Here is a 12,373-nt window from a genome sequence, read left to right on the forward strand (position 1 = left end):
CCAGACAGTTATGTTCATGTCCTTTAATACCAAACTGCCAAAGTGTCCTTGAGCAAGTAACTGAATAATTCTGGAAGTGCTGTTTTGTAGCATGACTTGACCTCTGACCTTTCTGGAGAGCATGTGACAGTGTGGCTCAATATTAAGACGAAGACACCACTGTAGCTTATTACAAAGATGGCATGCGTCACGTTATATTTTGCAGGATTTGCACATGATGATAAATGGAAATATAGCAATATCAATCACTTGACTACTGCTGAAAATAATATTACTGAACTATCATCAGTACAGTTTTTATTGAAACATCGGAATATCATTTTGCATTTTGCATTTCAAATAACCAGATGAGAGTTGATTTTCAATGTTGCTTGTTAATTTATGAGCAGAGTAGTAGTTCTATGCACAAAGCAGAGCCATGTAGTGGAATGCTGTTTTCAATTAAAAATGTCTCTGAAGGGAATAAAAGCTTCTTAATATTCCACATTTAGTTATGGGTGACACAGAGTGCTGATGTATCTCCAGTCATACTGCCTACAAAATAAGGAAAGATAAAGATGGATGCATGAAGAGGAGATGATATTGAATTGGCTTTTAAATGTGAAATGCAAACACTTCCTTGTGTATCTGTATCTGTTCCTCTTCTGCTCGACATTCCTCTTCTGACACAAAACAGAGTTCTGAAGACAAGCAACATACACACTCTGACAAGGACGGAGATCCCACCACCTATGGCACTGGGTTTGCACCCACAAATACACACACACACACACACACAGACCCACGGACACCCTGTGGCACTACAGCTAGACCTGCCACTCGGACGTTCACCGAATCAGACGGACAAATCTCTAACAGACGGCTCCTGACAAAGAGATTATCACCGTGACAGGAGAAGTGTGTGCAGCTGTGGGTGGTGGAGTTTACAGCGGAGAGATGGGGGTGGGGAGCGAACTCTTTGTGCTTTCACACATTTGGCTCTTCTCTCTCACCATGCCAGTTTTTTGATTCAAAGTCAAACTTACTTCAGGGTTTATAAGATACGTACTAATTGTCCATCAAATGTATATATGCGTCTGAGAGCGAAAAAAGAAACACAGACGCATAGCAAACATTGATATAGAGTTATTATCAGGCTAAAGGGTGATTTACTCTACAAAACTGTACTTAACATGACTGTGAGGTGATGTAGGTTAAAAACAAGGTAATTGGTGGAAACTGGAGAATGTTGTGAGATCAGAATAAGAGATTTTAAACATGTATCAGTTTACTTGAGCTCTGCCACCCACTATCATACCCTCTGTACACTGACACGTATAGACACACACCAATTAAGCTTTTTTCTGGATCAGACTGATCCTTTGATGGAGATTCTGCTGTATGTCAGTCAGTTTGGTCCAAGACTACTCTTATTTAGTAGTCTAATGTTTGTTTCTTTACATCATTCCACACTAATAGTGAGTGAAGAGTATTTCAACCATCTATATAAAACATGCAGAGCTCCTTGTCATGCCCTATACTTAAATTGTGCAAAGAGATGATCAAGGTTATCTTGCAAGGTGTAGCTATGTCACATATCACAATCATCAGCAACATATATCCAACGCACCCTTTACAAAAAAGCAGACTATAGCTGCCAGTGCTCTGCCCACTATGATACATTGCTCATTTGCAAACTCTTCTGTAACATTTCTGCTGTTCACATATAATTCTAAAGCTAGTTCACTGCCAACAAAACTTCAGAAAGGCTTTGTAGAGGCCCACAATGAGCCGTTCATTATGGTGCAATATTTTGTACTAACAATGTACCAGTGCAGTACGGATACATACATGTAAGTACAAGTGAACAAGATGTGAAGTTTGGCAATATGGTCGTAACAATGTGGGAACTAAAAACATTATGGGGTACAGTGACAGCACACTTTTTGCATTTAGTTAAAAAAAAAGAAAGTAAAACAAATACAAGAAAATCAATACGAGTAAATAAAGTAACACATTCACCAATTTGAAAGCATATACATGGCATTAAGAAACACACTGCAAATACACCAATTTCAATAAAAAAAATGCAGGTTTATAAGGAACAATATAAAATGGTGAACACACTAGTAATCAGTAAATGGCTGTCGCTAGGAGTATGGTTACTATAAGTTAGTAATAATAGACTCAATCACAATGTTGAAATTAACATAAACATTACTAGCTCATTGAACAGCATCATTTATGAGGAGTCAACCTCAACAAATTGTACATTACACGTTGTGTATGTCATGCAGCATATACACATACATGTCAAATTGGTGAAGTGTTTTTCAATTTGTGTGTCTTATTTAGTTTCTAAATATTGTGAAAGTACTGGAGATGTTTTCTTTATGTGTGTGATTTTTCATAAATTGCAGTGCATTGAGCTCTCAAAGCAACCATACGAGAGCCACGATTACGCACTTATCCACATTTATGGTCCCTGTTTTTTTACTAACTGTAATCTGTTTCCCTGTGTTTTTTTTATTTTAATGTAATTGAAAATTTGTAAATAAACAAAAAACGGGTGAGTTCAGAATTATCTTTATTACATTAACAATTTGTAATCACAAAATATCTAACCAAGAATGCCACCAAGATTGGCTCTAATTGCATAAAGGTACCAAGTAGCCACTGTAGATGAAATGGTTGACGGGACACAGTTGGACATTTCCTGGCACAGTTTTGAACAAAACACAAATTGCCGCAATAATGGTGATATAATCATGTAATCCAAACACAAATACACTCAGAAGTCAAAGGTGCCAGTGGAGGATAAGTGAAGCTCTGCAGAAAGTCAATTAATCTTTGCAGCGGTCCCCCTTCCCTCCACCCCGCTTAAAAGCTTCATTTACCTCCTATGGAGAGGAGATAGAAACACCATTAGTGAGATGATGGCAGGACTAGAGAGGGGAAAGGAGAATCTCACAGTTGGATGAGCTGAAACAGTATAGGCCCCCGTCTCCTCAAAACGTGTGTGTGCGCGAAAAGGCGAGAGCATCTTCTGCATGGGTGAGCTCAATTAGGTCCTATCTTGATTATCAAAGGTAGTGGCGTACAACTTTTAAAGCGGAAGTCTGCTTCAAATACTGGGGATGGCATAGAGAGGGCTGACCTGCAGAGTCAAGCAGGAGTTGGACAGATAACAGTGGAGCTATGGCTGAGGGGTTTCCTGCTGCAATGAAGTGCTATGTACATTAAGGGACAGGACCCACACCATTATTTCCATCTAAGCCGAAGTCTGTGTGCATCTATGTGTGTGTGTTTGTGTGTGTGTGTGTGTTGCATGGGACCCCAGCTGGATAAATGATATTCATGTGTGTTTACATGCACACGTTTGGGTGTGTGAAATGCCAGTGAGCATATAGGCTCTGCTTCACTGAGCTCTGCTGGCTACTGGAGCACAATTAGGGGTCTCTCTGTGTGAAAGAGGTCAAAACAAACACACACACACACACACACACACACACACACAGGGGCACAAACACAAATAAGGAAGTTTGGCTGAATACTCAAGACTCCGATAATCAAACAGTATGCAAATTAGCGAGTTCTTTCTTCTATGCAAAGACAAACAATCCCCATATGAATGGCTTAGAATAAGTCACACAACGGATGTTATTGAAATCACATATATATGTATATTACAATATTGTTGAATTATTTTTCACTTTCCTCGCCCTGCTGAACTTAATCACTGTAGGTCTGATCTCAGGGCAGCAGTGCTTTACTTGGGTTAATAAAGTTGCTGCTAAAGAAAGGTCAAGTTAAATTGGTAGGCAGATAACTGATAGCAATACTCAGGGCTGAAGACATGAAGGGGCTAAATACAGGCAGAAGGCCAGTCTTCATCTTCTTAATTACAAGGAGCCTCAAGTGTCAACCCTGAGGACAAACACAAGCCAATAACATGCGTGCCGTTCAATATGTGCTCTATTACATGTGTTGTGCTGCTCAAATTCCTTCAGGGGATAACAGGCCCCCGGGCTGACATCAGGATTGTCAAAGTAATCACTTAGGACTCTACTAACAGCACCAAAGACAAGCTTTTCTTCATGTGAATATCTCCACATCTCCTGCCATGTCAATGTGTGTGTGGCTCAATGTGTCTGTGTGCCTGTTTGCACTAGTCTAGTGTGTAAACAAATGTTTTGTCCCAGTTAACTAGGTCCCAGTCGGACCAAACCTATTTGGCATTGGTCCGCTGATGCTGGTGTGCTTGGGTTGCAGCAAGAGCCTATATACAGTATGTGGGCATATGTGTGTGTTATGAATGTGGCAGCCGGGGGATAGCATGCTGCTGCTGCTGCTGACACTGGGCCTGTCTGCCTGGTGTGCCCCTTTCTGCACCAGTAGAGCTGGCACTACCTCCTGCCTCTGCCCAGCCGACTCGCAGTGCGCCAGCTGGGCGCTACCAGGAGAGGCCCTGCAGAGAGAGGACACAGGTCAGCCGTGATAGAGGGATACAGAGAGGGAGAGAGAGAGAGAGAGAGAGAGAGAGAGAGAGAGAGAGAGAGAGAGAGAGAGAGAGAGAGAGAGAGAGAGAGTTAGGGGCAAGGTTTAGACACAGAGCTGGGATAATAAACATACTGGGGGCGGAAAGGGCTGCAGTTGCAAAACAAACCCACAAAATACGTCTTATTTTTATGCTTTTTTTGAAACATTGCACCTATATTGTAATTGGTAACAGTCCTTTTACATACAAGAAGGAAATTTACCTGTACCACAATGCATGCACCGCAAATGTAACAAAAAAGTTAGACTGTCAGGCTGGGTAAATGAGCATTTTGATGAAGCTGTCTTGTATTGTGGGAAAATAGGCTGTTCCAATTAACAGGTTTATTCCAGTTCTATTGTTCAATTAGGCCAATTTCACGTCACCTCTTCTGTTTGCATATTTGTGGCCTCCTTGCAGTCTGCAGCGAGGTGGGACAAATGAGGTTTCATCTTTGTAACAGCTGATGTAAATTATTTGTAAAGGGCACATAGTGGTTGCCAAAGATGGTTAATTTTCTTTAAATTGTAGCTATAAAGGAATTATGCATCTTATTGCTCCATTCTGACATATAGGCTTCATCCCACGTCCAAGAGTGATGTTTCAAAAGTTGCTAAATTAACTGACCTTAAAAATGTATGGTAAACAGATGGTAAAGTTTGCAATGAACTATCAAAGGAGGACGTAAAAAGAAACTGACTTGGAGGGTTTGTAGGTTAAAGATCCTGATCTTGTTTGAGGCACCAACCAAAGGTCTTTCGCTAGAGCCTTTAACAGGTGGATTTGCAGTGGACTAAATAGAACAAAATCCAGCTAAGGTTGAGCATAACCCAACATTAAGATGAAGAGTGTACAAGAAAGTGACAGAACCAAGGCTGTCATGTCTTCTGATGCCTTTCTATTCAGACCTAAGGAAGGTACCTAAACATTTCTGAATATAGAATAAAAGTGTCTCCCATGTTTGATGAGGAGAAAACACTGGGAGGGGAATCTGACAACATGGAAAATGGTAAGTTAGGAAGTTGTTTTTGGCACAAAATATAGATGCCAAATACACGTTGCCCTGCTGGCTTAAAAGTTAGCAGCTGGTCGCTTACACCTCTACTGTCACATCCCTATGTCATCCTTTATCTCAAGGCCCAACTGTGCTGGCTTTGACTTTGTGGAGCCGCAAAGCCGTCCATTAAGCCCCAGAATCAATGGAGAAGTCACTACACCACCAAGACCAAAGGCCCTGAACACTCTCACCTTTTTTCTCCTTCTACTCTTACCCTCCTGCCCTATCACAGACACTCTCCGAACACCCCAACCTGGCCCACGCCTTTTCCAAAGCGGCCTCTCTCCCGCCCCCTTCTCCATGGGCCCTGGGTCTCTGGCTGGGGCAGGCTGGCACAGCTGTGCCGGGAGCCGTGCTGTCACAAGCGGTTAGGGTGACAGCCACTCACACTTCATAATGTCCCTCTCACAGGTCACCGAGCGACAAGCTGGGTCACCTCGCTCCAGCAGGCAGCCCCAGGGGAAGCAGAGTGCCCCCCCACCACCACCTCTCCATCAAATCCCCCAAACCCACCCTCCATCCCTCCACTCTCCTTACAGCCAGGAAAATAGAAAGACAGGAGGGGGCAGGTGGAGGGAAGAGGTGCTCTATTGAGCTGGGCTAGGCTACAAGGAGCTCTCCACACCGGAGACTTCGCCAGGGTCACGAGTAGGTGGGCACGCCACTGCTTGTTCCCCTGATACGGATGATGCTGGCAGCATGGGTTAGGGTCAGTGCGAGCTGCTTAGATGGTAATTGTAGACCTCAGAGGGATATGATGATGTACTGCCACTCTTGATACCGTAAGTCTTTAGGTAATGGTGTGGAATGCAATGAAAACGGTTGTCACACAATCATATCACACAACACAGCTACACCAAAGTTTATTCAATCAAATTTAATAAAAAGTTGTACTATTTATACATTGTTGTAGAAGGCATTCTGTCTTAACATGGATTTGAGTGTCTTTTCATCCTCCATATGGGTGAGGGGATGGTATCAACTTGTTAATGGCCATAGAAGAGCACCATATGCTCCTGATGTCTGCCATCCAACTGTCATTAATGTGCATTGCCTCTGCACTCAGCCAAAATGCGAACTCTAATCTGATAGAAATACAAGAGTGATCAGACAACATTAAGATTCACATTAATGGGCTCACACTGATGGCCCCGATAATTGGTTTGCCATTTTCACCTAATGCGTAGCATTCTAGTCATCTCTATTAAAACTGTCTATCTGAATATGTCACTTGAATTAAGTTGCTGGCCCTTAATTATTTGTTATCATATATGTAATTTGGAATTACCTTTAAATTAAGGAGTTACTTCTCTTGAAAGATGTGAAAAGGTGTTTGTGTTGCATGCATGAGAACTGCACAGAAAACCAGAGAACAACTATGTGCGATGTATTGTTCACAACAAGTGTTTTCATTCTACATGCACTAACAAATGACAAGTTAAGCATGTGAATTTAGGGCCATATAAGCTAATTGGACACAATCCCTGCAGTTGGTTTCAGCTGTGAGTGAGAGACCTCATACCTAATTCTCGTTATTCAAACAGTCACACCCTGAGAGCGGTTAATTCACTGAAGGTGCGTACACACCCACTGAACAATGTGTAGCAATTAATTTCGCTCTCCCTCCCACATCTGGCGCTTCGGTGTGACCCTGCCTCTGCTGTGCCGTGTCGCTCAGGCTGGGCAAGCCTCTGCAATTTCACACGTAAAGGACCCCAATGAAACGTGAAGAGAATATGTGGCATTGTTAAATTGCATTAAAGAGTTTAAAACAGTAGATATGTGCATCCCCCTCCTCTCCACGCTCCCAAGAAAACAAAGCAGTAAATGTGCTCAAATGCTCAGTGACGAGGCGTGACATAGTGTAATACGCACCGAGGGTGCGTTTTCACAAACGGGGCAATTTAATCATGAGGTCCCTCCAACCATGATACACAACTCAGTAGAGGGAGATGAACTTGATGCCACAACAGGCCCTTTAGGGTTAGGCATCAATATGTCCCAATTTATTTTAGTTACTGTATATCAGAGTAAAGTACAGGGTGAATCTGAGAACACTGAAAGTTCAACATGAGCCAGAAATGCAATAACTCGGAAATGTTTAGTCAATTATTTGATTTATTGAGCAAGAGAAAATTCATAAGTGGCAATTTTTCTGATCAATAAGTCATTTAAGCCATTTTTTAGAACAACAATTAAACATTTTATAAGTTTTTGGCTTCTCAATAGTGATGATTTCCTCTGTTACTGTATTTTATAGGAATATAAATTAAAATTGGGGTAAAGTAAGAGTTTGAATGATTAGCAAGTATATAAAATTAGGTTTCAAAATCTTGAAAAAATATGCAGTATTCTCTGCTCTGAGACACTGTGTCCGCCAAACCTTGGGTTAGGGTTGATTACATATACTATACAGTTCATACGACATGTTCTATATGGTCAGACCATGTGCACCAAAGACTTCCCTCGGCCGAGCCGGCTAACTTCGGGTGTAGCCCTATGCTAATTTGAATGGGGATAAAATAATCAAACCGTGCTCTTCTAGACTTTCCAAAGGGTTTCTGATCAATTTCTGATTGTAAAACGATTCATTTTGTGGGGATTGTGGCGCTCAAAACAGCCTGTTTTACAGCCGCAACAGTAGCGACAGAGTAGGCTACGGTCCTGCTATCAGTATCACACTTCATTGACAGACAGTTGGTGGTGGTAACAGACAAAGCAGTGTAGCAATACACCAACACAGGCAGTAAACTGCAGTAACTACTAAACATTAAAGGAAGGAAATGAATTCAACGCATTTGTTTGTTTACAGGAAAACTCTATAGTGCCCCTTTATTTTGGGCTCTGGGATTGTGATGGCCATTTCTTTTTTACTTATTTCTGACTAAATGATTAATCAAACCAAAAGATATAAATAATCAACTATAAAACCTTGAGTATTCAGCAGATAACAGACAAATCATCTGTTGATTTTGAAGTTTTCTTTTGCTTTTGATATTTGCTTCTTCTCCTTCTCCTTTCCCTGGACACACTATCTCCCCCTTTGCACCACCTCTCTCTCTCTCTCTCTCTCTCTCTCTCTCTCTCTCTCTCTCTCTCGCTGTGCCACTGTGCTTGTCACCCTGCTCTAGGGCTCTGGAGATATTTCAAACATATCTGGGAAATCAATCTTACAGCAAACTGAAGGAAAACATCGAATGTCATTGAGCAATAAGTATGAAGCCTGTCAGAGGTAGAGCTGAGGGCTGGGCCTGCGGCGAGTTAGGCCTGCCAGTGTCCCGGTGAGAGGCCTCGTCAGCTGGGCCCCCTGCCTCTTCACAGAGGCACACATACGCACACACACACACACACACACACACACACGCACGCACGCACGCACCCACCTACACATGCACATATATACACACACAATTCTGACAGAGAACATTAGAATGCAATTTATGCTGTTATGGTGTTTTTAGTACGCACCACGTTGACTTCTCTTTGAGATATCTATAGGTCCATTATTGTTATTTGTCATTTAATTTTTTCTTTTTTCTTTTTCCTCTCATTAACAGATTTTTTTTTAAAATAAACTTGCTGGGCATTAAACAAAGGCATATAGAGTATTTAAATGTTGAATGTGAACAATTATGGAGGATAAACAATTGATGATGGCACGACACTGCTGTTAACAATAATTTTCTCTAATCCGACAACAATTTTCACAATCTATTAAACTTTCCCAAGTTGAAAGTGACATCTTCAAATGACTTGTTTTGTCTGATAAATTATGTCTTTTTTGGGGGGGAGGGGCAATTTGAATTTTTTTAATTGTTGATGATTTCCTATTTTTGAATTGATTACTCAACTAACATTCCAACATTAAATTGAATATTATCTTGTATCTACTTTAAATGGAACTATAGTGTGACAGTAGGATCATGTCAAAATGAATGAGTCCAGGCATAATGTAATAAAAAAGGAATCTACATCTTTGTGCAAAGAGTTATTTCTTATGTACGCATTACATATTGTTGTGAAAACAGTTTGATTATTTCAGAAATAATGTTGCACATACTTTTGCGATATTTTGGGATATGTGATATTGATTTCAAACATTACTACCAGCCTTAACAGGACACTGTCTCACAAAAGAAAATCACATGCTCTGAATCTGAATGTCCTCTAGTAGACGTTTCAGGATTGTCCTTTACATCTAGCAGAGGCTCTCGGGCAGCTACATGGAGAACATGATAGAGGAAGATGGATTTCATGAGGCAGGAGGGGAGAAGGGCAGGAGAAAGGGAGAGACCAGGCCCCGACAGACAAGTGAAGGGAAGCAGAAGTTGATGAAACAAGATGTCACCATTGATGGGTCATTACACCCAAGTAAGCATGGGACACTAGCTGGGCCTGTACTGACCCCCCTAGCTTTCTCTCTCTTTTTGTCTCCCTTTCCGACAAGGAACTACAAAACATAATATTGCCTTAGTTTCTCACTATTACTTTTAAGGCTCTGTGGCGATTATCCTTACGGTACGACAAATCCCTGCAGTTCAGTGTCGCAGGACCCCTAATTGGTCCTCTTATATCCCCATACACATGTGTTTACATCTCCAGATCAATTGAATTAGGTCTTATAATGAGCCTGGCACATTGAGGCATAAACCGGCACAAATCAGGTGAATCCAGTTTAGAGTGTTTACACTTTACAGCACATGCATCCAGTATTTGTCTCGCGGTCCCTTGTTGCACCCATTCTGTTGCTCATTATCAAGCCTGCTTGAAGATCAGTGCAACGTCAACGGGTCGAGGATGAGATCAAAAAGCGACACTAATCTACAAATCCCTTGTGCATGATTTTAATGGTAAAGCTCAAAGATTATTTGTTTTAAAGCTTACTCATTATTTAGCCACTACACAAACAATGTCCATATCACACAGCCACTGACCACATTTCAGAGATGAGCTAGTCTGGGCTTGAGGATGCAGTCAGTGAGATGTTAAGATATGGAGGAACTTTCTGTGCTGTTATTAAAAAGAAGACTGGATTTGAGTGTGTGAGAGATGAATTAGTGATCTGCCAGTGATTTAGGGCGATGATGAAACGTCTGTTGCTTTTGATGGATTGGGGAGTCTGGATAAGCACTGTGATGTGAATATGAGGAATGGGATAAGGATTTGATGGTCCTCAGGCTGTTCAGTGGCAGACAACATAGAGGTTATCATTTAAATATCAGTGCTGAAACAGACACAGTAAAGCCTCTCAACTATGAAATGTAAGCAGCCTGTTCACTGTCTTGCATACAGTATACTTAATACACTATATAATGAAGAAAATGTCAACAAAATAAAAACTCATTGACAAGCTTTGTTACCTTACTTTAGATGCAAGATGATTCATTCTTATATATTTTCTGTAAGTCAACAAGCATTACTGTGACTCTGTAATCCGGGCCTCCCCATGTCTATCAATCAAATGAGAAGTACCAAACTAATGTAGTCAGTGTCGGATAAGAGTTTCAGGTTGACACACATGAGGAGGGGAGCAGCCCAGAGGGACCTCACATCAGCCTTCATGTGTGCATTTAGACTAGTGAGTGGAACTAAAACCTGGCCCGCAAAACCAACACGCCTTGGCTCCATTGGGACACACAACAGCGACAATAACAACCAAATTAACCATGCACACGCAGGCGTCGGCGTGTTGAGCTGATATCGGTGAGCCATGGGCTCAGTCAGTGACCCCGGGTCCAATCTGGTCCACTGATTCGAGGAACTACAACGAGCCATCATGCAAACAGGATTCTGTACTGTGAAATTAGACTGGGGTGTCAAAGTGGAAAACCCAAATAAGCATGAGGTTGAAACACGGTATCACGCTTTCTCGCCTATCTCATTCCCGCGCCTCAACACTGTCAAACTCAATAAAGAAGAAAATTGTCCACAATCAGAAGTATCTTGGTTTCTCTGTTGTGACTAATGCGCCATCTTTGCCTCAAGCTTGTTGAAATACAGTCTCCTTTATCTCTAACTTGAATTATTTAGCCGTGCACATATCTCTCAGCCAACAACAGAGAATAATGAAGCAATTTGAAAACCAGAGTGAAACTTATTTTCTCACTTTTTTTAAGCGTTTTCGATTTTACTTTAAGGCAGCAAAGGCCAAGAGATTGCAGTATATGAAATAATTAACAACTAGGTAACTTTTTCCCTCCCTCATGAGTTTATTTTTCTATATTACTTTGTCATTTTTACATTTATTCTGACAAATTGCAATTGAGGAGCCTTTGGCTACATTCTATCAGATTTCTTTCTATCCATCTGCAATCCTCCTTTGAACCCAGGCATGCTGCTGCTTGCCTTCATGCTGGCAACTCTAATAGCATCCCATCCACAGAGACTTGACTAACACTGCTTGATCCACACAAAGACACACACACACACCCCCACACACACACACGCACGCACACACACACACACACACACACACACACACACACACACACTGAGACTTAGTTTAAAAACACAGAGGTCATAGAACAATCCCATTTTTCCTCACCAAACGAACTTTTTCTTGCACTAAAAAAACACGACGTGAAGAACAAAACAACACACACACACACTGACACCTCTCCCTGTTACCTTAACCTTTTGGGCCTTCGCTGTCTGGGTGGCAACCGAAGGTGGAACTCCAATTTTAGTATCCATGACCACACACACACTCCCACAGCAGCTGAAACAGTCAACATGGGATGGCAGAGAGCTGGTCTACAGCACTCACTCCACACCAGGCCTAGTTATACTCTGCCTGTTTG

This window comes from Cebidichthys violaceus, unplaced genomic scaffold (assembly GCF_023349555.1).
Source record: "Cebidichthys violaceus isolate CVI_PGR_0920_01 unplaced genomic scaffold, fCebVio1.0.p SCAF_5, whole genome shotgun sequence".
In the NCBI taxonomy this organism is placed as follows: Eukaryota; Metazoa; Chordata; class Actinopteri; order Perciformes; family Stichaeidae; genus Cebidichthys; species Cebidichthys violaceus.